General features: G+C 40.7%; 1 long non-coding RNA gene across 1 annotated transcript; it reads left to right on the top strand.

The window, feature by feature from the left end:
• Positions 1–27244, top strand: LOC125327483. Its single transcript, XR_007204289.1, has 3 exons — positions 1–5959; positions 13163–13338; positions 26805–27244. It is a non-coding gene; the product is annotated as an uncharacterized LOC125327483 (long non-coding RNA).
• Positions 27245–27473: the final 229 nt, after the last annotated feature.

Raw genomic sequence — 27473 nt, 5'->3', positions numbered from 1 at the left:
TTGCAGTATTTGGAAATTAAATTTTGATATTGTGCTTTTAAAGAAAGGCATGATGCTTTTATTTCCTTTCTTTATGGCTACCTCATAACACAGGTTTGACCCTTTCTGTGCAAAATCCTTGCCAACATTTTGCTTGTTCTAGCCTTTTGAAAGCCATAAATAGCACTGCATTCTTGCATATTTTCTAAGAGTGAAAATGCATTGGAAAATGTATTTTTTCTGTCCTATATTAGGGCAGGAGAGGCAAGGAGTAATTCTGTCATTTACTTCAGAATCCCTATACTTACAGCTAGGGATGTGAGTTGTGGGTTCTGCATCAGTGCTAGCAGAGCTCTTCATACTCTTCGTAGTAACTTCAGCTGGTCCATCTCCACCCATGTGTGAGAAGAATGGTGTGCTTTCCTCTCATCTCTCTGTATTTACAGAGTATCATGGGTAATGACTTCACTTTTCCTGGAACAAGCCAAGTGCTGGCATGAAAAGATCCCTCTCACTCTGCATGAAAGTAAATCAGGAGTTTCATAACTGCAGGGACCAGACAAGAAAAATTGGAAACTGCAAAACTAAAATAAATTTCTCTTGTCTATACTCATAAGAAAAATGATCAATTAAGTAGCAGAAAAGTTTCCTGACTTGTCATATGTATTAAGATGTTACTTATGCATCTGCACTTTTCTGCAGGTACTTCTTGTCTTTCTAGAAAAAAAAAAAAAGATAAATTTCCTGTGTTTAACAATGTGGTTCAGAGCTTCCACTTCAGAAAAAAATTGTACAATGCAGCATGCACTGTGGACAATTAAGTAGAGACTGGACACCTTTATAGAGCTAAGTTTGAGGTGTAGTGAAACACCATAAACAGGGAAAAGTTAAAGCTTTGCCATTTCCCATGAAGATGACTAAAATCTAGAAGCCTTGATCTAAAATCTCATTAATATTTTTAATTGAAACCTTTGAAGAGCATTTTGCATTTGACTCCATCTTCCCTAAGAATGGGCAGAAAGTATTCCACAGTCCCCAGATCATGCTTGACTGTGTAGGAAACCCACACTGTACAGTGAGTGTGTGTTTGAGGAAAGGTTTGATTGATCCTTAAGACAGCCTGATTTAGAAGTGGTTCTTCCAATACAGATGAATTCATCAGTGGTGTCCTGGAGAGGAACGTTGAGCACTGGTGGCACATAAGGTGCAAATCTTGGATGGTCCTTTGAGATGTGCTGCAGTTTCCTGGGATATTGTTCCCTATTGCAGTGACACTGGTGGCTGCTCCTGAACAGGAAAATATTTGTTGAATTGTAGGATTAGTCTGTCCAAATGAATGTTTCGCATTCGTTGTGTCTTTTGTCTTCATTGCTGGTCAGGATGTCTCCTCTGCGGATATATGGGCAGACATGGAGGCTGTCGACTGACTGGTACAGACTGCAGTCCAAAAGCCCTACCCAGGGTGATCCTCTGTGTCGTGCATCAAGAATATTCAAAACTGAACATTACTATCTGATGATCCTTTCCCTCTGTTTTGGTTTGAGAGTCTGTGGATCTTTTCTGTGAGATATGAAGCACTGGGCTCCTTAGGCTTGTGTTCCCCTCCCAGCTGCAGAGGAACCCAGCATCTAAGCAGGATCTGTCCCTGCAGAGCTGCCTGTGGAGTAAGTTGCCAGCTAGCTGTAGTGTGTGTTCCCCCATGGCTTGAAATATTGTCAGAGGGAGAATCTGTGGAGGATTTCTTGTAATCTGATTGCACTATTTTTCAGCCACACAAGCAATAAATATTTAAAGTCTGGTTGTAGGCGATATAACAACTCTGTAAATACATGCTTCTGAATACAGAAGTAAGAGGCTGATCTTTTCTTTTAAGAGGAAACAAATACATCTCTGTTTGGCATAAAGTGTCCTCCTCCCCATTCTGTAAGGAAGAATGTGTTGAGGCAATTTTTCTGCTATGAATGAAGGTGAAAACTAAAGGCAGAAAAGTACTGCTGCATATTTATTGCTACCTTCCGGCGATCCTCTGTTCTTTTCCATTTCTCAGATCAAGGTATTAAATCAAAGCCCAGGAAAAAAAGGCAAAGAGTGAGAGAGGGAACTGAGAGAAATGAACAGCTTCACTCTTTCTCCTGCTGCATTCTCTCTCCCTGCCTGTCCCCATCCTGTTTTTTTCCTGAAGAGAGAAGCTGTGAACAGTAATAGAGATAGGAAGCAGTATGAGAGTTCCTGTGACATTTTCTGTCTTCTCTACAGCATTGCATGAACTTCCACTATTCCAAGTAATTTGGTTTTACAGGAGTACTTACAGTTAGCTTTCACAAACTGAAATTGAGTATCAGCATGAGTCTGAAGATACTGGGCCAATATCAGCACTAGTGCAAAAGGGCGGGGGTGGCCAGAGAGGTGAGAAAGACCTGTGGATATGACTCAAAAATGAGGGCACTATCCTTATCCTTGGACATTGACCACAGACTTTGTGTAGTGCAGAAATAAATCCAGGCTTGTTTTGATGTCCTTTGTTATGATTAAACTAGATTTTTTGCCTCTAGAATAGTTCTGGAAGGAAAAAAAATGTACTCTGGCATTGACTGAAGGGAGATCTAGGGTCTCAGCTGATTTAAGCCAAGCAGCAGAATTATGGCAGTGGGGAAGTACCTGGTTCGGCACATTGCCCTCTCTAGCTTTCCTGTTCTTTCTTTTTTCAAAAGAGCTTCCTGTATTTTTGGAGGTGATTTTATGAAGTGCTTTTGGAATTGAGAAGTAACTTGGTGATTTGACTCATGTGGTTTGTTTCTCCTCTGTGAGGCATAGTTAGTAAAGTTTTTTGAATATATAAATGATTAGCTAAATGTGATGATGTGTGAAGAATCTTACACCTCTGCTCTTTCTGAAATCCATTTAATGAACAAATTCCTTAGTGGTCATCTCAGAAACCATTATCAAACAACTCTTACCTACTAAGAGAAATTTCTTTTCCAAAAATCCTAGCTTAGGCATGGTAGAATATTTATTACATGGCTGGCAGTATTCTTCTGCCTGAGGGATGGACTGCAATTACAGCATGGTAAATATTTCATTAGAACAAAGCAAAACTGCATGGGAAGTGGCCTTCCCTTTATTTAAAACATTTATTAAAATACAGTGTTAGAATCTACATGGGAATAATTCTTTCTCCCTAATCTACCAACTAAGCTACAATTTTAGGCGAGACATTTTGTTATTACAAAACCTTGCATATTAGAGCAATCTATCTTCTCCTCTGAGAAAGATGGACATCTTAACACAGATGAAACTTAGTGTACACTGATGTTCCTTATACCATTCTGGCTTCTTCAAGGAAGAAAGAGCAGGTGCAGTGATTTCAGTGCCCTTACAAAATCCCTTCTCTTCAAAACGACAATGTAAATGTAATTTAAGTACAAGACCTAAACACAAATGAATGTTGAATTCTGCACACAAGAGTGGGAAGTAGTCACTTGATAGTGCATAAAGATGCATGTGCAGTTTTGGAGAGTAATGTTCTACAATAAACACTTCCTGAGTTCCACTTGTTTTAAAATCGTCCACTTCTCTGGACAGTGAAAATAGGGACAAAGACAATTTATGAGGGCTCATCCATATCATCTATCCCTCTATTCTTAGTGAATAGAAAAACCATCTATGAGCATATATGAGGAATGAGGTCTTACTGAACAGTAATCTGGCTGTAACTCCTTTTCACTGGAGATCATCTTTCTACCAGAGCACCAGGTTATACAACGTTGTCCTGGGCAACCCAAAGTGTTATTGTATTCCCTATCTACCTGTTCCCAAAATTATTACTGTCTCTCTAAGACCCGGCAGCTGGACACGGAACCACAGAGGTCAGCGTGGCAGGTTCTTTTAAGGTCAGGGTCGCTGAGGCAGAATTCTCTTGCCCTTTTCCTTTCTTTCTTTAGGGGAAGCTGAGACAGGGCAAGGCAGAAGCCTTCTTTTGTTCTCTGTGAGCTCCTTGTCTGCTTGCAAGGAAAGCATTTTGCAATGCTAAACTGCTTCAAGAAAATTTCACAATACCTGTCTAGAGCCACAGTGTGGAGCCAGAGCCATCGGGGCTGGGAGGTGCTGGTTTCGGTGCTTGGAGAGACCAGTTGTGCCCTACAACACACCAATGAATGGCTCAGAAACTGCAGTGCTGGCACCAGCCAGGTCCAGCCAGCCGAGGAGGAGGCAGAGGAATTGACTCTGCAGGTTTGCCGAGTTCTCCGGCGCCTGAGTTTCCCAGCCACCAGAGTCTTTCAGCCGCCCTTGTCAACAAAGCTGGCAAGGCTGGAGAGATTGAGGGGCATTGCCCTGAGATTCAGCAACTTTGTTTCCAGTTATTATTTACTGTTATTTTGCCTGTTGCTGTTTCATTTTTTTAGTAAACAGTAACTTTTCCGCTTATATCTACTCACACTTGTCTCTCTTTATAGGTGCAAAGGGAAGGGTTAAAGTAAAAGGGGAGGTAATTAAATTTGGAATGTCCACTCCCTTAAATTGTCCTAAACAAAGACAACGTTTAGGCAGTACCCCACTTTATCTGCTAGAGGTCTGTGATGAGGGCCCAAGTCTGTAGCCTGGTCCTTCTTCCTTCTGCAAAGGCTAAGAAATGAAAAGATCACCTCACTGTACCAGTCATAGGCAGCCTCAAACCTCAGCTCAAGTTTTGTTCTTGATTTTTTCCCTGGTCTCTTAGAAAGTTGCAAAAGTACTTGACTATGCTGCAGAATGTGCAAAACCATTTCTCGTGGATCAGCATTACACTCATAGCATGATTTTCCATCTGTCCCAGCTGCTGCCTCTGCTGCTGTCCAGCAACAGGGAGCTCCAACTCGTCTCTGGGCAAAATGCACTTCTTCCTGTCTGTGTGAGTTGTTTTTAAGTTGTTGCTAGCTGTAAATGAGCAGGATGACTTTACCAGAGAAGAGTCAACCAAGATTTCTGGCTCACATTAGCTAGTCCAGAGGATTTTATTGTCTTATTGGTGTGTTCTGTCCTAACACCCCAAGCTCCATAGTGACTTCTCCAACTACACTGGAAAGCTGACACACTGCAAAAGTTAATGGACAGTGAAAACTCTCTCTAGGGAGCCCTTACCATACTTGATGTTACAAGCTTCCAGATGCTGAAAAGCTGTGTCCCCTTGTTTAAAGCCAAGGCTGTTTCTCACCCTGAGAAAGGGATCCTGCAGTAAATCTACTCTGGGGTAGAAGATCACCATATATTGCATATGGCATGAGCTAGGTCCCAAAATGCAGCATCAGCTCCAGAGACAAAAATGAGTTTAGGTTCAATGCTGATTTCTTTTGGGCTGCCTCCAGACTCTGAGGATGCAAGTGCAAATCTTTCTAGTGAGACTCACAAGAATACGCAAATGGACCACAAGCCAGTCTCCAAAGTTGCACTCCCAGGGCTGGGCTTCCATGCAGTGCAATACAGAAGTCCTGAGCAAACAGAAGCTTAAGCCAGCACATTTTCAGAGGACTGAGCAACTGAGCCACAGGAGCCCACTGATGTGCTGCTGACTCTTCCCAGGCCAATGGGCTGGCAGTGAGAGGAAGCCATACTCTGCTTCCCAGTGCCTCCTCCTACAGGGCTGGCAAATACAGGATCATTTCAGAGCCCTTTGAAATAGCTCTGAGCTACTTAAACTTAGACACTTTAAGCTTTTTTTCCATTTTTTCCTTCCCCTCTCCCCCCCCTTTTTTTTTCTTTAATTCCTTCTGTAAGAGACAGAAATGAGTTGCTCAGAGACAAGGAGTCTGAATTTACAGAGGTGGTCATTGGCATGCTAGGCAGTGCCTGAGCATTGGAGGTGTAAGATTTCATGTGATAAAAGCAGCTGAAGTAACACTTCTTTTGGGTGCCTAATTTCTTCAGAAGCCTAATCCTTGCACTCTCCCTTTGCAGGTCGCAGGATTAATGCAGCATCCACACAGGCATGCTCTCCTTCAGAAAGGTAGTGAGGCACTCTGTGCCAGTCTTTATATTTAGCACTAATACATGAAACACTCCACATGCAAATAACCATGCCAGGATTTGTGTACAGTCTTGTGCCAGAAGACAGACTGTCCAGCCCCATCTTGATAATGCTGCTTTCCTTCACTAAGAAGTCAGAGCTATGAAATCTCACAGAAATGCACTAAATCACACTTATATTGTATTTAAAAGCAGAAATGGTTAAGTACAAATATGTAATGCTCAACAATACTCAGAAAAAGAACTGAAGGGGATTTACAGCTTTAAGTTAGCAAAACCAATAGTAAACAAAAAAAAAAGTATGGGTACTTTCTGCCTCCTAGGAGGTTAATGGGGATGTACCAAAATGAAGGTGGGTCTTTGGAGTTGCACTCCTCTCAGAGAGTGCTGTTTTGGTGGAAGTGTTGGCATACCTCCAGCAATATTCCTTCTGTTTTTTTCTTGTTCAGATAGTAGACTGATAAGCTTTGTGTCTTGGTGCGATGCACTTCACTCATAAGACAGAATCCACCATATACTCTATCAATATAACGTGCATTAATGTTCAATGGCAAATGCGACAGCGATTTAACAAGATTTGGTGGCAAGGTACACTTGATTAGTTACTGCATAGAGAACAGGGTCAGACAACACCATCAGAGAGACCCTCCCACTGAATCATGGGGTTCAGAATAGACTGTCCTGCTTTCTAAAACCCTTCTCAGAGAGCAGCCTAGGCACAGCTGGTCATTCCTAGTCCCAGATTTACCAACAGTTTAGGTTGAAAGGATTATACATGCACGGTCAATCCTTTAGACCACTTACATAAGAAGTCAAAGTTTATCATGCTATTAATCACTTAGTGAGGATCTGTTGTGGGAAGGGATCTCTCGACCTGGAGGAGCAACCTTGAGAGGTGTCCCTGCTCAAGGAGAGATCCTGGCGTGCAGCCCGCTGCTGTAGAGGAGAGCTCCACGGGCCCTGGGCTGCCTGCTATTTATAGAGAAAGATGAGTGACTTATGGTCATATTTGCATACCAGCAAGACGTCTGGGTCACCATTCCAGACAGCCCTTGGCTGCCATGTTGCCATCTGCCCCCAAAGTCCAGAGTAAGGTGGATGCAGCTATCACATCCTCCACTAGTGGTTATTGCTTGAAAGGGGTGGGGGAAGGCACACCTCACAGGATGTTAAGAATCCCAAAGATCCACAACACTAGCAATTTGCAGTTATATTTAATCCTTTAAGTAGTTATTGAAGGCATGAATATATTGCTAGTGACAGGATACGTCTAAATCCGATAAGCCAAAATCTTTCCTGCAAAACAAAGCATGGGAACAGCTGTCTTCTGGACAGGTGCCTTGTTTTGCCTTTTTGATCACAGATTCTACATCTCTGTGCTTGTCTGGACTCTGTTGGAACAATTTTTACATCCAAACTCATATGTACGTCATCTGTCATGCAATTATTGGAGGTTATTCAAAGGTTATGTTTGAAGTACTCATTGGAGATATAAAGTGTTTCATTCATTGATAGCGATTGCTGAACAAAGGCTTGGAAATTCTAAAGGAACTATCAAAATAGATTTGAACTTCTACACCATGGGAATAGTGTTGTGAAGTCAATGTGACCTTGAAAGAAACAGCAGGTAGCTGTGCTCACACCTTCTGAAGAATGAGGGACATGTTTGACAATTGACTGAAGGTGCTTTTTCATGTGACTGACGAGTTGACAGCTATTAATTATCTTAATATTTGCTTGGGGTTCTGAGACTGCACCAAGCAATTAAAGATACTTTTGGAAATTAGTGGTTTTGTTTGCACTCCTTCCTCTAATTGTTTGCTAAATAATTTACCAACATTGTGTTTCAAATCTCTGAGTACTGCAAATAGTACTTAAATAGTATGGTTTTATGCAGCAGGAAGTAAATGCAAATGTGTAAAGAATGTGTGGAAGAAGGGAGGAAGGAGTGAGTACAACTGGGCTTTAAAGGTAGACCTTAACAGGAACATGAGTGTCTTCCTCACCTAAATTTAATCATTAAGAGGTGGCTGGTACCAAAATGCTGTAATGTTTCAGGCAGACATGCAGGGTCTGTTTTTATTATGTGGATGTTAAGTGGACTGTTAGGAACTTGAAGACTGTAGCAAATTTTCCAACAGTTTGCATTTCTGAGTATCAAGTCGCACACCAAATTAAGTCCCTCCAGAAACCAAACTCACTACCCCTCCCTGCCTGAAACCTTTTTTGCTACACCCATTGGTTCTCAGCATCCCTCATCTGAAACTCACTGGGCTCAACTTTCTATGTATTCCTCTGTTTTGCTTTAGGTCACAGTGACGCCTGTGATGTTCAGGCTGTTCTGTAAATATGGTAGATATCCTTTAAGTATAAGTATCAACTCATCATGCCCTACCAAATTCATGGCTACAGTTTGTAAGCATGTCATTTATTGTTGATGTAATTTCTATTGAGATGAAATAAAACAAATGATGAAGTAAAGTTTTTTAAGAAGAAACTGAAATTGTGGGAAAGAGGTAATGAAAAGCTCTGTCTTTTGTAGTTTCTGATCTGAGTTCAGAGTGGTCTGAATTTGTGAGCAAAAGGGAAGCTATGCGTCTTTTCCTTTTTGAATGTCATTATCTTGCCTAGATCACTGAAACTTCCATGACTTAGCAATCACTGTGCAGTCCAGAAGTGAATTAATCAATAATTACCAGAAGGCATTGGTCAGCCTTAGATGGCTGCAGCTGTCACTGCTATGCCTCATCAACAACAGAAACTTTTAGTATTAGGAAAGAATTCTGTCCAGCTTGGATGAGGTGTCCCATGTCAGTCCTGAGGCAACCACTTACCTTGTGTGTGAGCCAGGATAAGCTTATATAAAACTGATAAAATTGATTATGCTGATCTGTGGTAAAACAATGGTTGAAAACACAGATTTCTGCAAAATGCTGACCAGCTTCCCTCCTTCTGTGTGACAGTGCAGCCCTTCTAATGATTAATATATTAGATGATCCCACTACTAAGGTCAGCTAAGGTCAGTCTTAAACAGCAGCCCAGCATCAGTGGATGCTGAATAGTTGTGATAGAATCCTTTTGTCAGATTTAATTTAAACAATGGTTGGTATTTCCCCATTTCTGTTATAAACATAGGAAGAAAAAAATCAAGCAAAGTATTATGAAAGAAATTATGGGAATCCTCTTACATATTTATGAACAAATTATCTGCTTCTATCCTTTGGCATGTCTGGGCTGTCCATATGCTAAACCTTTGGTAGATTTAGTTTTATTCTGCAGAAATTTCTCAAAAAAATTATAGAAAAATTTCATGGGGATAAAATAGAAAAACGCCACTTCCAGACCTCAGAGCAATCCTGATTAACTACATGAGTCATTCTTTGCTAGAAAAAAGTAAAAGGAAACAAGTGTGGAGTGCATTGTGCCTCATGCCCCTGTTCATGTAGAGAGTCCTTCCCATTCCCAGTGGATGTCCTGGTGTTGCTCACCCAGCCAACCCACTGGCTCTCCATAAACCCCTACTGGCTAATGCTGTACTTGTAGGTGAAGATGTATCTGATCTATACCTATAGACCTCTGGCACTCTATCAACCTACATAAGTATGGTATAAACCATGATATCCAAACTTGTTAAACAACCAAAAGCATCGCTGCTTTGTGCCAGATTAACACAGGCAGATCCTTCCAGTTGTTATTTGGCTGTTCTGAGTACTTGGCTGTCATCTGTTCCTCTCTGCTGTGTGTAGCAGGGCTGACAGCTGGGGACAGGAGTCACAGCTTCACTTATCCAAATTCAGAGGAAGACACAAATCAGGCTTCCAACCCCTGAAGGCTTCTAATTTCCTGGCTGTTAAAACAGAAAAAACATTCACACATAGATACGAGGGACAACTTTGGGGAGAGAAAGGCAGGGCAAACTCTCAAACCTGGTTGAATATCAAATAACTAACTATCACTCTGCCACATAAACACACAGAGCTGTTACTGTGCTGTGCACAGACTCATGACTGCCAGCCTTGTTCTTACCCCTGGTCTAGGCAGGGTACGCACACGTGTGCATGCAGCCTGATAATTCCCTCTATCATGCACTGTGTGCCTTCCTCTTGGCTCCATATAGATTCATAATGGCCAGAATATTTTTGACAGACCTAAGGCAGAATTCATTCTTTTCATGCACAGAATATAATTAAGTCCTATTTGGAAAAAAATAGGGTTTTTTTTCATGGATATTGGTTTGTATGCTAAATGCAATACTATGAGTTCCTTGAACTGAATTTGCTAGAGGAACTGTACTTATTTGCTTTCCTTCTTTCCCTTTCCTCCAGCTGCCTGTTCCATAACACAGACTCCCATTCTTCTCTGTCCACCTATTACAAAAGCATAGTCTACAGGAGAGTATTTATGCAGCAAATGGTACTGCTGCCCTCTACTCGCTGAAGGCAGCATTACCATTTCCTTATTAATCAAGAACACAGCTCAGTTTATGTCCCAAATCACCTTTGTTTTCCCTGAGTCTAAATATTTAATCAGAATTTTTATCTCACTTGCACTATGCATCCACCGGAAAATCCACCCACGCGTTCTCTTTTCCCTTGGCCACAGCAACACAAAACAAGGAGCTGCATGAACATTACAGTTTCCTGTTTCTTGATAGGACTAGGAGTAGCTAATAAGATGCCAGCTCTGTCAGAAATGTTTCCTGCAGCTGTTCCATTAATAATGCCTCTCTCTCATGTGTATTCTCTTGGCTTCTGTTGTTGCTGAGCTCTTACTACAGTGGGGACCTTCATTTGGCAGACAGCCATTGCAAAATTTACCTATATGATATAATAATACATAACATTATATAATAATGATCTATTGTAAACCCAGGTCCTAATTTATTTTTGCATTTGTCTTTGATAGATCTTTGAGTTTCACTGGGGTCCTTAACTGTGATTAAGAAAAAGTTTTGTTCCTGTATATCCAAATCACTGTGACTCAAAATTTAACTAAAATTGAAAGGCTATGTACAGGGCTGTTGCTTGCTTAGCAGGATTCTCCAACACCTACATTCCCTTTGACATGAGCAGAGGGCTTTTTCTGCTGTCTGATGTGTCTCCATGGTGCTTCTGTGATTAACCTGCAGTTGTGAGCATTTTGCTATCTGCGTGTCTGACAGGGGAATTCCGCACTGAAAATTTTCTCTAGAATGACTTCAGTTAAAAAAATACCTTGGTTTTCCAATTTTCTTTTTGCTATGATTTTTAATTTTTCTGCCTGTCTGATTCCTTTATGGAGTGAGTATTGAGGACATTTAAGGGGTGTTGTTTCCATGTGTGTCCTTGCTAAGCCTTTCTCTGTCCGGGGATTTGCTACATATAAAAAGTAATACTAAACTACAACGGTATCTTGGAATTAGCCTGTTTGCAGATACTTTGGTTCTGGCAATGTCTGTGCAATACATCAATGTAAAGAAATAAAGACGACATTTTCTGGTTTACAAATGTAGTCCTCTTTAGAAAAGTGCCTTGATTTTTCCTATTATACTCTTTTCAAATGGCACAAAGTTGGTCTGTGTTTTAAAACGCTCTTGCCGAAAGTTTTATACATTATCGCTTCCTTCTGGCTTCCATAAATGCCATTGCAGCACCCAAAGGAATACTGTGGTCTGGAAGCACTTCTAAACACCCAACAACAGAAGGAATATGTTAAATCTTAGAGAAGTAGGAATTAATGAAAGCATCCCACATCTTCCTTTTTTCTCTATCTTGTTTTTTAGCCCTTTACCATTGGGACATGAGTTCCAACTGGTTTTTGAACCTGCTTGACTCATTCTTCTCTTGGAGCAGTGTAAAAGGCTGCAAACACAGCAACTCTGGCTTAGTCCATGGAAGAAATGATGCACTTACCATGAGGCATCTAATTCACTCAGGGGATTATTGTCTGCTTAAGCACTGGAGGGGATGGCTGGTAGAAATTTAGATGGTGATGTTTCAGTAAATGCATCAATAGCCTGTGCATATGTATTTGCTATTAACTTGTTTATCAAGAAAAGAAACTGTGTAATACCAAGTGATGCCTCCAGTTGGCACTGATGTGAGTCTCTACAGAACTACAGCTACCCTTTACTGTGAAATTCTCGGGCAGAAAATTATAAAGAAATTCAAATTATCATTTCAGAGAAGACAACTTTTTATTATGATTTATTTATAAATGTCTCTGCCTCACTTGTGTGGTATTAAATTAAGAAAATATTTTCCTTTTAAGCCCTCTCATGAGTAAATTTATTTTTTAACTGCCAGATTGAGTGATCTAATGCATCTTTCACACCTAAAAATGCTGAAACAGGGTCTAGTAATACCAACTCTGGACCAGGGTTTTTAAAGTGTAAATACTTTGGTATATACATTTCAGAAAGCTCTTAAAATAATAATTTCATAGTAGCAAGGTTTATATTTGCCACATGATGTGCTAAATTACATCCAAATTTTGAAAATAATCTCTGTTGATTTGTAGAATGTGTGTTAGCAATTAGTTTTATCAATGCTTTTGAAAGAAGAGTTGAGATAGGCATAGAAATAAATTAATATGGAAATCAGGAATACAGAAGTAAACAGTTGAAAAAACTGGCACAATATTTCATACTTGAGACATCTCAGTGATTCAGGAGTCTTTTCTTCATGATACAAAAGGCTGGTGTTTCTGCCCTATTAATTGGAATGTGGCTGTTTTAACTGTGAGACCCAGAGCTCCAGCAGGAAAAGGGAGGTGAGCAAGAGGGGTCTAGGCTGAGAGGAAAAATCCACCTCTGCCAGAGGGTTGCTGTTTGATGCAGCAGCTGACCCAGGTGAGGAAACTCTTGGCTGATTCTGACGTTTCATTTTCATCATTTTCTGGCAGTTTTACATGACCTGTATGCATACCTCTGTCCAACCACAGAGATGAGAAAAGGAAACTTAATAGATCCAATTGGTACTGAATATAGTTTATTTCATAAAATCCATTGGTGCTTATGGTGTGGCACTGTACAGGTCAGTTAAAGACAGTAGTTTCAAATGGTTTTTTTGCAGTATAAGAACATAAGGCACAGAAAGGGCATCTCTGGAGGCATGGGAAGGACTTTACTGAGAATTGGAGTCTGGGACAATAGGAGAGAGAAAAAATCATTTTGTATTTCTCTATTATTATATTCCTTCCTCAGACATTTGCCACTGGAGACTCTGAGACAGCCCACAAGGCTGGAAGGACCTCTGCAGTGCCCCTGTCCGTCTGGGCTTGAATGCTCGTTCCCAGGGTCAAGGACCAAAGGAAGATGTGCAGGAACCGTGGAAATTCCCGGTGGAGCAGCTACACACACTCCCAGAGCTGCCATGGAAGGTGGGCAGATGGTACCAGGCTACTTGTCTTTGCGAAATGTCTCACGGTCATGTCAGGTATTTTCTCGTGTTCATTTCTGTTCGAAGACACGCGACAAGAGCAGAGGCAGTAAGCGTACTACAGTATTGCTGGAAGGCTGTCACAGCCTGGACCCCCATGGACAAAAGTCATCTCGGTTCTGTCACGGTCTGTGCTCGGGGACGGAGGGAGAAAGCGAGGAAGGCAGGGAGGATGGACGCTCCTCGCATTTTTGCCCATTCTGGAAACACTGTTCCAGTTGATTAAAAAAAAAAGCGTTTTGTCTTCTAAGGCAGGGTTGGGATGGTGATTTCTTAAATGGCAGGGACACCTGGTGGTGCTAAAGGAATCCTGCAGAGCATCCAGCTGATGCCAGAGTGCCCTCTGGATGCAGTGGAGGGTATGAGAGAGCCCGTGATGTAGGGCAGGAGGGAAGGGGCCAGAATGGCCAGAAGCAATCATCAGCTCCTCGGATACTCTTTGTTTGCAAAGAGGCAAGACAACAATTTGTTATGGAAATGAATTTAAAATTTTAATTTCTATAATTTTTAATCATTAAGAAAACTCATTATAAATTGATAACTGTACTTACTTAAGTCATGGACAAAATATAGACCCTAATCTTCTGCAGCTGCAGTGAGTGATGTATACGAAAAACACAATTAATACACAATTCTTCTGTCACCAGCCAGGATAATAATGCTGGTATTTCAATGTCAAATAAACATTCTTCATACTGTTCATAATAATTTCACACATGAGGAGAAAACATGGAGCAAGGTTGTTCAGGTACCTGCAGAAGTTGCAAAAGGATGACTGTTTGCCACATGTTTAATGCTGGTGAGGGGACTTTAGGTCTGGCATCACAAAGATTCCCCACCAGAAACAGGAATAGAGGGTCCCTGCCTTTGGCCAGGAGGAAGAAAGGGAGGACCAGACATACTGGACTGTGTGGAATTGATGGCCTGGCACATCAGATCCACAGAAGTACAAAGCTTTAGTGGATACTGGTGCACACTGATGCCATCAAGACACAGGAGTGCAGAACCCATCTGGACCTCTGGAGGGACAGGGAGTTGCCAGGAATTGTCTGTATTAGACACCAAGGTGAGTTTAACAGGGGACAAGTGGGAAAAGCACCCCAGTGAGACTGGCCTAGAGGCCCCTCGTATCCTTGGCATCAACTGCCTCAGGAGGTAATATCGCACCAATGGAGACAAAGTGCCATCCATGAACAGATTCATCGACTGGAGAGGAAAGGAGCTGGATCTGCTCACCTTTTAAGAGCCCCATATAGGTGAAACTGTGCTGCATTCCCATGCATACAGCTTAAATTGCACATACGTCCTCATTTTCATTAACTACTATCCCATGTTCTTTCACAGAGAGACACTATATTCTCTTTAATGGCCTTTCTCCTTCCCTCCAGATCCATAACTTGGGCTCCATTCCATCAGGATGAGTGGTCAGGACAGGAGAAACAGCATACTTGATTGTTGGTCACCAGCCCGGCTTGGGTTGTCATCACACTCCTCGCTCCTCTCAAAATTCATTCTTCACCAGTTCAGGTCATTCCTGCAACATACAACTGCTGCATTACCCACCAAGTACACCTGGGTCCTTGGGTAAAGACAATCCCATGAATGGGTTTTCCTTTTCCCATGGCAGGAAAAATCCACATCAACTTCCCCAGGCACTTCCCTATGTGTAGTATGGGAATGTTGTCCCCTCTCACATTGTGTAGGGGTATTTTTGTGCAGGACTAAAGTGGTTGGCAGATCCTGTAGTGTTAATCAGCCAAGTGGCATCTGCTGAATTTGCATCCCAATGCTTCTATGCCCAATGCTTTTACCATAGTCTTCAGCAGCCCTTTATACCTCTCCATCTTTCCAGAGTGCTGGGGGAGATAAGGCACATAATACATCCACTCAATACCGTGTTGCCCAAGAGTTTATAAGGTTACTTCTAAAATGAGTCCCCTTGTCTGAATTGATTCTCTCTGGGCTATGTCACCATAAAATGTGTCTCTCAAGGCCTGAGATGGTGTTTGGAGCAGTGGCAATGGCTTACAGCCAGACAGCCAATGTCTCTGCCATGGTGGCTCTGCAGCTCTTGCAGTGTAACGTGACACAATGTGTCCTAGCTCTCACCACCTCGGTAGGAGTCTTTCCTTGTCCCCCACATACAGAAATCAAAACAACATAGAATAACCTTTCAACCCTATCACAACTCCTGTCCTAAACCCTAGTAGACAATTTCTTTATTCTCAGATGAGTAGGTAGCCAAGCAGTAGAACATCCATTCATTATCATCAGACAATTTGCCTCCCTCACCTACTTCATAATTCCCTTAATCCTATTCCTGTTGTTTGAGCTTTAGAAAACAAATTACTTAACCTTTAAAACTACTCTAATAGTTTATAAGAACTTTGGTCTTGTAAACCGAAGATATTGAAGATTATACCTCTTCTTAGAGTCCTTTCCCTTCAGAAAGAAAACCTTTATCTGCAACTCCCAAAGTTGCTATTTTAAATTAAACTACTTTTTGACATCTCTCTACCCTAAACTGCACAAATCCCTCCCCAAATAGCCCCCATAAAAGTTATAAGACTAAAAAACTTAGCAACAACCCCAAACCTGCAACCAAAACCCACCCTGGTCCCCATGGATAGAACACAGCTACACCAATAAAATACAATCACACAGAAAACATACCTCCACTATCAACAGTGTCTACACCAAACCACAACTCAGCACTACTGGAATCATAACCAAAGCTTGTCACACACCATAACCAACAAATCTCCCCAAGTTTCTGGAAAGGGGTCCACTGCCAGAGTAAACAAAACCCACTAATATTCTGCCCAAATATGCTAAAAACAGCGCCAGTGACACAAAGGAGGTACCTGCACTCATCAGCTACCCACACCCAGCAACAGATGCCAATACTAAACGATAATTATAAGAAGGACTGGACGCAATTGCCAATTCTCCTAAAATAAAGCATGCACCCAAAAATATAACAAAATTTCTCATAATAATTTCTGCTTAGCCTTCCTCCAAAACTTATGGTTACATTACATTAACAATGATTTTCATTATTATAATGCAAAATCTCCATTTTGCAGCTGGAGAAGTACAAATTTATCAGAAACCTGTTTTATGTGGTGGATTGGGTTTTTTTTTTTTTTGGTTGGGTCCTGCCCCTCTTTCCACTGTAAGTGAAATTATAGGGCCAAAGAGTTCTGCTTTCATCTGGGCAGAGAGCTCAGGCGCGGAGGGGGTCTCAGCTTGTGTAGGCACAGCCACCTGCTGGCACACTGAGAACCTGCTTAGAGAAGGGTCGAGGGTGTGAACAAGAATAAATGTGATGTATTTACACAGTAAAGAGCTGCAGAACGCGTGTCACAATGGCCACGAGAGGGCAGAAGCATCCCAAGATTAGGTCTCCAGCTCCTCGGTGGCTTTCCCTTCCCTGGATTTCTTTTACATTCGAATTCATAAAATACTCTTTGAACAAAAATGTAAGCACATGACTTAATGCAATTATGACCAGATGTATTATTAGCTCGGTCCTAAACAAACAAACAAAAAACCCCAACAAGCCTGGGTTGATTTTTGTTTATGGTCTGATGGAAAGATAGTTTTCTTGGGAACGGGGGGCTTCAGGATCTTTATAGCATTCTTGCTTCCTCTCTCACATTTCTCTTAATACCCAGTTGCAAGACAAGTTCTGTCACTCGAGAAAAGAGAAAATGAAGAAAATATGCTAATTTCTTCAGGTACAATAGTCTTTAAAGCATTATCTTCCCTTTGCCACTGTTTGTTTACTCATCTTTTGGTTCTGATACCAAGAGGTTGTTTTTATGTATTTGACTTTAGTTATGTAAGTATCTTTGTTAATTCCACTGAGGCCATAACAGTAAAGCAAAAATACAAGAAATTTTGGGATTATGGCCTAATGCACAGATAACACCAGTCCAGGAAATCTCTCTATGCACAGAAATTAGCTCCAAAATTGTTTCTAATTACTTCAAAGAAGCATGATGAAATTGTTCTCTTTCCATCAAATTACATAAATCTCTGGTTTTAAAGCTTAAATCCAAATTTGAATCTGTTCCTTCCTGCCAACAGCTCTGGATCTGACAGGCACACAACATCCCCCCTGTGCACAGAAATGTTCTCATGAGCCCTGCTCTGCTGGCAGATGGGTTCCAGCAGTGTGGATGAGCCCACATCGGCAAGCAGAAACTCTGTTGGACTGGGGACAGAATCTGAGCCACTCCAAATAGTTCCAGAACATCTCAGTGAAAAAATAAGCCTTTACTTTAGATGTCTGAACAATGACTGATCTTTTTCCATAATGCTGAATAACTAAGATGAAATATGTATTATGAGCAAAACTTGTAGTGACCATTTTTTGAAACAATTTCATTTATTGTTTAATGAAAAGGACAGACAGAACCCCTAAAGAACTTAGCTGAATTCCTTGCTTAATGTAATGCATGCCAACTGAATGAAATCCATCTTTTAACAGGGAAATTAATTTAAGGGGGAATTGAATAATATCAATACTAATAATATAATAGTGTTAACCCCCCCCCCTCCCCCAGACAATAGCATGAAGGGTGAACAGAATCAGGAATAAACCCCTCTCTATTGGTGTCATTTGCATGTTCTCCTGATGTTAAGAGATAAACCCTTGTACAGGCTAGACCCTTGGGTAGCCTGAGACACCAAAAATCTCGAGATAAGTAAATAACTTATGCTTTCATCAGTCTAAAGTGACTGAGTTACATCTGTGTGACCTTCATTAAAATTTAGAGGTGGCATGACATGAAATCTTAATTCTTTTCAGGATTTCAAACTCATTCATCTTGCAATGGACTAATGATGATGGTTTCTAGTTTCTAGTAATTAATTCTTAAATTAAAATTGCAAATGTCACTAAAGACAGAAATTCTTTTGATGACAAAAATAGAGTTCAAAAATGTTCCTGGCAAATTTGAAAATGAAATTAATAATAGGATGAAATTAAAAGGAAGCTAGAATTAAAATTATCCAAAGACATGCTATACGAGTGGGATGAATCATCCCTGTTGATACAGGATGGGGAGCAACTTTCTTCAACAGTTTTGAAGAAAAAGCTCTGGTCAAGTATGGACTTTGGTCAACCACGTCATGTTACAAAAATGGGAAATGCCATCCTAGGTTCCATTGGCAAGGGTAAAACTTGTAAAATATGTGAAATAATTTCTTCCAGTGGCAAAGATTCAGCTCAGCTACATGATACACTTTTGAGTGTGGCCATACAAGAAATAGACCAATGGGATCTGCTTAGTTTAAAGAACTGAAGATAAGAAAGAATATTGACTCCTTGCTACAAGGAGGGAAGCAGGAGCATTCAAGGACACCCACCCTCAAAACTGGGTTTTTATGACTGTGAAGTGTAAAAAAATTACTGTGAAATGTAAAAGACCCCATCAACCTCAAGATTCTGATGAGAAACTCCAATACAAAAAAGGGAAAAACAGTATGATACAATAAATTAATAAACGAATGTGTACCCATTAGGATGATAGAAAGTAATTTAAATCAAGGAATGTTACTGTATTTTAGAAATCACTAAATGATAGTTAGTACATTAGAGATGAAAATTTTGCTAGCTTCCCTGATGTTCAAACATTAAAGCTTCTGAGAAGACCTAATAATTTTTGTGGCCAGTCATCTGATTATGAATTCATCCCCAAAGGAATGCTGTTTCAGAGGGAAGCTCTTCCTGCTTACCATACCAGTTATGTATGATAAGTGGGTCTAATAACATTGTTATTTGCAATTAAGCTCATTTTATGAACTATGCTTCTAGAAAATTCCAGCTCACCTCTTATTTCAGAAGAGTTTTATCCTGCTCTTCTCTTTCTGAGAAGCTTTACTTATGCTAAATAATGCCAAGGAAAGGCTCAGGTGAGCAATAATTCTTACTGCTCATTGTTTTCTATACTCTAAAGCTACCATTAGTTAAAATTTCCTTCATTTGAGATTGAAGAGGATAGATACTGTACATCTGCTCTATAAAATGACATAATAATGTTCTCTAAATGCTCAAGAGATGGCTGCAAGGAGGTGTGGTGGTTTGACTTTGGCTGGCTGCCAGATGCCTACCAAGCCATTCTCTCACTCTCCTTTCGCAATGGGATGGAGGAGAAAATATGATGAAAGGGCTTGTGAGTTGAGACAGAGAGATTGCTTAGCAATTACTGTCATGGGCAAAAAGTCTTGATTGAGGAGGATTATATCAATTTATTGCCAATTAAAAATAGATTTAGATAGTAAGAAGAAAAGACAAACTAAAATCACCTTCCTCTGCCCCCTCCCACTTGTTCTGCCTGGGCTCAACTCCAGTACTGGCTCTGCTTGCTCTCCCCTGAGCTGCACAGGGGATGGGAATTGGGCAAGTGATCAGTTCATAACCTTTCATCTGAGCTGCTCCATAATCCTCACTTTGTTTTCCTGCTCCATTTGAGGGTTCTTCCCACAGGTACAGCCCTGGGTGGGTCCCTCTCATGGGGTGCAGTTCTTCAGGAACAGCCTGCTCCAGTGTGGGTTTTGAACAGGATGAGGAATATGTGATTAAATTGTTGTAAGGAAGATAAGCATTAGCCATCCATGTGGTGAGGCCAGTGAAACAGAAGGATCTCATGGGAAGGATATGGAATTTTGATTACAGGACAAGTTTAAAACAGAATGAAAAAGTTCCTACCAAAATTGCAGAGTAGGGGTAGAAGAGAGGGTCGAGATCCTTCTAATTCTGTAATCTTGTCAGGTTGAAAGAATTAGTTAATTGATGCCACATAAGGTAATTCTGCTTTAGCAACAAAGCCAGGATCCGTGACTTTAGTTGACTGATATTTACTTATTTAGTATTTTGTTATAATGTCTCTGGGGTTTTTTTGGCCCCTTCTTTCTTACTTTAAGCTAGGCTTTTGCCCTTGTATAGTCCCTTACCTGTAAGCTATTATGTATTTGTCTCTCTGGAACTTTTATAGTGCTGTCCATGTCTATTACCATTCTTGTTTAGTTTTTACTGCATGTAATTGATAGCAATAGCTGCTTCTATCAGACTTCATGAAGTGTTTGGCTTTCTTTTGCTTTTTGGCTTTGGGGTTTGCCCTTTAAAATGTAGGATATATTCATTTATGTTTTGTTTGCACCGTCAGCATGGCTCTTGTTAACAGACTGTTTCTGAGAGCGGATATTTTCTGGTTATTGCTTTTTTCCTCAGGTGCAGACATCATACATTTGAATATTGGGTTCTGACCTCTTTCTTTTAGGCTGTCAACACAGGCTGTTAATGAGCCTGAATATTGCATTAAAGGCTTGATGACAACTCCCCAGAGAAGAGTAATCTGTGGATGGTGTAGTAGCAAGTAAATATTTAAGTCTGTTCTCAAGACACTCAGGCTGTCAGCTTTGCAAAGCAGGGAAGGCATTTTGCTCTCTGTGCAGTGTTGTGATGTCAGGGGGGGAGCGTTACTGCTGCCCATGTTCTGGTGTGCCTCTGTGGCATCCCACATAAACCTCTAAGATGGCACATACCAGATTCCACTAGCCACTACCTCTTACCTTACCCTGTCATGTCTGGGTCCACAGGAAAAAAGTGGGAGGGTTCCCAATCTGCAGCAGAGAACCAGGGGTGCTGAACGTGATGTGGGAAGTGCCAACCTGGCAGCCTGTGCACAGCCTGTGTGAGCCTTGGTGAGTGAAGTGGAGCCCCAGCCCATGCCTAGGATTTCCAGGCTCTCTGCCTGTACAGTGAACCAAACAATACAAGGTCTCTCAATAGCTGTATTTGTCTGAGCATTACATTCACATTAGAAAGAATATCCAAGGCAATTAATTCTACTGCAGTGCTGAATTAAAGACACTAAATTCCTCAAGGCCAGGAAATTTAGATAAACTATAAACTTTTCTGAAACACAGACAATTTTACCTCTCATTTCCTGCCCTTTTCATAAACACTCATAAAGGCTTCTCAATACACGATGATGCAAACAAGATGATAATTTACTTTTGAAAACATCCTGGGTTTTAGAAAGCAAATATTATCATGCTGAAGTTGCACAGTGTGAAACCACAGCTGGCTGTATTGGGGTAGAAGGTTAATTTGGAACATCTGTAATAAACTAATGACCCCCTCAAGCCATGAAGAGAAGGTAGTGCACTTCCCATTCGTGTTAGTATTAGGGAATGAAACCACGTTACTGGGAGGGGAGGGAGGAAGATATTCTGGAAAACCATCACAACTCTCTAGCTTTAGGCAGATTGAGAAAATCTTTCATGTCTCAGTTTTAATAATGATCAAACTTTTGGTGTTTGAAAAGCTAAAGGTATGTGCCACTTGCTTTTTGTTTAAGGGGAAGCAGAATGTAACGGAATTTAATATAAATTTAATATAAAAAGTGAGATATTCCTAGTCTTTAGGCACTCCTGCTAGTCCCAATCCCAAGCTTGCTAAAATAGGTTTGTGCAGGAGGACGAGAAAAGCAGCATCAAAACTTTTTAGCATATTGACAGTACCCAACACTGACTTTTAGAAATGGTATTGAAAAGGCTGTCTAAGACACAAGAATTTGTAGCCATCTGAGAAAGAGAGGCAGCTGCTTTAAATCCTGCTACTAACAACCTACTAGGGCATACTGAGCAGCCTCCCCAGTCACATTAAAACCACTGCAGGAAGTAGAAGAGTTCATTTTACATGTTGCTAGGCTGTTGTTGCTTCACTGGAAACATCCAGAGAAAACACCATCAATGAGGGCAAGAACAGTGCACCGTGTTGTGAGACTGAGCTTTTGATGGTGCAGAAAACAACACTTTCTCTACAAGTCTCATGGAAAAATAAGAAATTTAATCAGATCACATACTGACTACATGGTGAATATTTAGTCATGCCATATCTGACAAAAATATACACTCATACTAGTTTTCTTGTGTCCACTGCTTTTTTTTGGGATGAAGTGATTCAGTAATGAAGTTACAGTAACCACCATTTTAAATTGCAGTTTGTAACCTGTGCCATCTGACACAGTATAAAAATATTTTATTTGGATGCATAAATGCCTTTAATACCCAGAAGTGCAATGCTAGAAGATGGTGACTATGGTCCCTTAATGAGCACTTTGAGGAAAGACAGCAAATGGAAACAGGTTCTGACATCCAGTGTACACCTACACAGCTGCTCTACCACATGACATTTCTAAATGGGCTTTCCTACAACAGTATCTGACAAATGATGAAAGGTGGATTGTTAAATCTGACAGTATCTCAAGCCTGTATCTCCAGGACACTTTTTGTTAAAAGGCTCTCAGCTTTGGGTCTTCTTGAAAAGAACCACTTTAAAAATTGCACTGGCACATTAAACAAGTCTCCTTGTTTATCATGCCCTATTTTCTAAAAGAAAGCAAGGATTTAAAGATATCTGCCTGAGGCACTCAAAACCAGACCTGAATTCTTGGAAGGTGAATGCACAAGATCATTTATCACCATCCCAAGTAGCACATAAAATAAATAATATAAAATATATATGTGTAGCATATCATAGTAATGTTGTATTTTATATAATATGCTATGTATGCATATATATTCATGTTCTTGCACTTTGAAAACTCTGAATTTAATCTAATTTGCATTTTCCAGTGTAGCTGATTTGGGTTCTGTATTTCAAAACTTTAATTTTTACCTGTGTGAGAATATGAAGTGCATATAATATCCATTGAATGAATGACTGCCTGCTCCTACCTTTCAAAATTCCAACATCCCAGTCACTTTAATAAAAATGTATTTATGGTAATCTGTTCCTTCAAAAACTCTAAGAACAATAACAACCCAATTTCCACCTGAAATAGGTGTGTGTGTTCATCTTCAGTAATACTTGGTCCAGCTGTTTAAGGAATGCCTGAGACCCATCGCCCTGAGGCCCTGGTGTCTTGCTCTGAGGACTTCAAATGTGACCAACTCAGCAGATCTGAGGGACTATCCCATAAAATGTAGCAGCATTCCTTAGTATGACAACAGAAATCATGGCCAGCAAGTCCGTGTTCCTGCTGTCTGACCATGGTCAAGCACCCTATTGGGCTCTCTATCTCTCTGTGTTGAGTTCTTTTTACATAGAATTTTGGAATGGTTTGGGTTGGAAGGGACCTTACAGTTCATCCAGTTCCAACCCCTTTCCATGGGCAGGGACACCTTTCACTAGAACAGAAAAAAGAAACAAAACAAAACAGAAGATAACAAAGTCCCATCCAAGGTGGCCTTGAACACTCCGAGGGACAGGGCATCCAGTTTCTCTGGGCAACCTGTTCCAGTGCCTCACCGCCCTCACAGTAAAGAATTTTTGATAGCTAACCAATATCTACCCTATTTCATATATCATGATCAAGAGGAAGAGTAGAGAATAACTATCCAAAATAAGCTAGTTTAGTATTTAGGAGACACTAAAAAAAGACAGGAAGGGAGAGACTTGGATAAAGAATTATCTGATGCTATCCTATGTGTAATACTTACACCTTTAAAACCCTGCTTAGTTTCTACAAATGCTTCAATGTCTGCCCGTGCTGTTGGCAGATTCCCTGAATCTCTCATTCTGGAAGGTGGAGATCCACCTTCATTTTGACAGCATGTGCATGTCTGCCCAGTTGCTACACAGGCTTACAAGCCAGATATTTCTGTGGCCATCCCTTTCAGTGGCACAGCTCAATCTCATAATCGTCTCAGCCCATGTCTGCTAGATAAAATACTGTATGAAACAGCAATAATGCCTTCTTTTCCCTGAAAGCCACCTAAAATATTCATTCTTCCTCTGGTGCCCAAGTAAGCACATATTATGCCTCTCCTTGGAGAGTCTCCTGATCACCATGACTGGTTTATTGGGGACCTGACTATTCCTTTTATTTTCATGGAGTCCCTGCACTGCCCTTGCAAAACCAAATGATGCAGAGCAAACTCAGTAGATATAGCACCAAATAGGGAGGGCAGAGATACATTCTCCAGTTTCTACATCAGTAAATAGTTAAATTTAAATACTTGACCATTCACCACCACAGCCTCTAAAATGTCAAAATACATACTTGCTAGACTCTGGGAGAGGTGTGAAAAGTTACAGCAAGTAGAAGAATTGATCTATACAATTTATTTTTCAGAAATAATCTGCAAACACACTCTGACTTCTGCAAAAATGTTTCCCATGTTTAGAGCAAATTACATGGGTAGTGTGAATGAACAGGCTGAGTGTCAAAGCCTTGGATATAAATGAACATGCCTAAAAACGTGAGATCTGAACAAGTGTTTCAAAATGGTTCATGAAAACTAGGTCAGGCTCACTGTTACAACCCACCCTAGAAGGAGAGGTTAATCCAGGTTCTTGTTACTAGAACCATCGGCGTGGATTAGAGTCAAATAACACTGAGCGATCCATGTTTGTAAATATACACATTTATTGTAGGGTTTATTGTAGTGGAGTACTGCACCCAGTTTGGGCCTCCCCAGTGCTAGACAGATGTGAACATTATGGAGCAGAGCAAGACCAGCAGAGGGTTTGTAGGATACTTGAGGGAATGGAGCACAAGATATGAAAATAGACTCTGAGTCAACCTGGAGTTGCTCAGCCTGGAAAAGAGAAGGTGAAGGGATCTTACTGCTCTCTACAACTCCTCATGGAAAAACATTGTCTTTCTACTATAAACCTCACCATCTTGCTTTATGGAAGACTTTCTCAAAAGGAATGAAAAGCATTTTTCATTGCACGAGAGATTAAAAAAAGGATTTTTCTTCACACACTTGAGCCTAACCTTGTTAAATTTTCAATAAAGCGAGGGAAACTTTCCTTAAGGTTAGAACAAAATACTAAACCTTGGAGTAGGACACCTGCCACAGCAAAATAATTTCTGTCCCTCTTGTAGGTATTTTTATGCTCATTCAGGTCCTGACTTCATAGGTGATTTCTTTCATTATAAAGGCATTGTATCTGGTTTGATTAGATCATAGTTTATTTGACTTGATGGGTATTATGTATGGGTCTACAAAAGATGGATCAGTTTGGACAGGTGACATGGCTTGGAGCTCAGCCAAAAACATCGATACTTCTGTGAGCTGTTCTGTGAGATGTTCCCTTTGGATAGGCATGTACCATTCCCCTTACCAAGGGGCTGCATGCTTTAATAAATATAGGGTGTATTTACAATATGTAACCAAACATGCTTTTTTCCTCAGATTCTGAACTATGGAGACACAAAGTGTCCTCCTCATTATCTTTGGTTTAGCTTTACTAAGAAGTAGAGTATGTAGCATCTATTAAGAACTATAGTACTGTGTTTCTCTTTTTGGTTATTAATTTTCTTTTAGTACTGTTTCTTGCCCATGTCACTATGCCATGTTTGTGTGTGAGCTCTTTAGGAGAAGCTTTCACTTACTCGATGCTGTACAGGCACAGATAGCCTACTCTCTTTTTCAACACAAACATTTTTTTCATTATTAGTAGAGCTAAAGCAAAAATGTTATGGGGTATCACTTGTAAGTCCATCCTTGATGCATAATATCCCATTCTAGACTTTGTTTTCAAGAGTGATGCAGGAAAATGAAAAGAGGTCAAGAAAAGCCCATGAGGTCTAGAGAGTGTGAGCTGTGTAGAAAGGCTGACACATTTGTCGTTGAGCTACAGGAAAGAGGAAAAATAAAGGAAAAATGATAGCAGTCTTTATACCTCTGAATTTTTGCTATGAAAAGGAAGGCAATGAAGTATACTTCATTTCAGCTGAGGATGAGAGGAAAGCAATCACTGTAAACAGCAAAAAGAAAACCTTAAATTAGGTATTAGGAAACGCTTTCTAACAAATAATGTAGTTAACACTGAAATAGGTCCCTGGGGAGTTTGCAGATCTTCACCACGTCTTCATCTTTAAAATCCATCTCAGGAGAACACTGAATTCTGTCCCGATGTGGGAAAATTAACAGAATGGTCTCTTCAGGTCCTATTTAGTCTTCTGTGTCTCTAGTAGCTCCATCAGCTCCATCAGTGCAGCTACAGGTACAACTCTTGTTCCCCACAAAATATGTTTCTGGGACAATTGGTGCACTGCAGGTTTTGCTGCCACCACAGACGGGGCTGGCTCAAATGCTTGCTAGGAGCTATAGCTCCTTTCCTTGTGAAGTGTGAAAACCTGTTTAGTGATACCTGTGAATGTTTTGCTTCTCAAACAAAGAAATTATTCTAAGGACACTCTTCTCAAGCATTCTGTTGAAATTATGTAACTAATAGACTAAGAGGCAGACTAAGCTGATTGTAGATTGTCAAAAATAGGATGGGAAATCAGACAAAAGCCTGGGGGACAACTAAATCCTACAGGTCAGCCCTCTACCTGATAGGTCTGTTGCATTTTGTTTCTTTCTCATTATAAGTTTCAGTTTGGGTCCGAGCTGTGTAACTCTAAGACAGAGCCTCTCCTTCTCCCAGAAAGCAGAAGAACCTGGGAAACCTCAGGATCATCAAACAGCAGTTCCCTTTTGAATACAAGAGCTCTGATGTGAGCATGGTAAGATGACATTGGATCTCATTCTCTGGAGCTGACTCCTTGGTCAGTAAAGTCTCTTTCTCTGTATACCTCAGATGTTACCTCCTTTAACAATGATTGACATTAATCATGGTGGCAGTTCTGTGTTATTCCTGTTGCAACTAGACAGCTAGCATTGTTTGTGGATATTCATCTATCTGGGTTTGTCACTGGACTCTTAACTGGTGCATACATACTCTTGACAGCAGCATGTGAACTAGGAAGAGCCAAGGCCTTTTCTGCTTTCTGTACTGCCATGCTGGCAAAGAAGTTGGGGGTGCATGTGGAGCTGGGACGAGACAGAGCTGGGACAGGTGTCCCAAACTGACCAAACAGATATTCCAGACCATATGGACATTTGGAGTGGTGTCTTTCCAAGATACTGTTATATGTGATGGGGCCCTGTTCTCCTGGAGATGGCTGAACACCTGCCCGCCCATGGAAGCAGGGAAATAATTCCCTGTTTTGCTTTGCTTGTGTGTGTGTCTTTTTCATTCCCTATTAAACTATCTTTATC

This window comes from Corvus hawaiiensis, chromosome 6, assembly GCF_020740725.1.
Source record: "Corvus hawaiiensis isolate bCorHaw1 chromosome 6, bCorHaw1.pri.cur, whole genome shotgun sequence".
Classification (NCBI taxonomy): domain Eukaryota; kingdom Metazoa; phylum Chordata; class Aves; order Passeriformes; family Corvidae; genus Corvus; species Corvus hawaiiensis.
The sequence above is the reverse complement of the archived record's forward strand: the minus strand, read 5'-3'. Positions and strand labels throughout refer to the sequence as shown.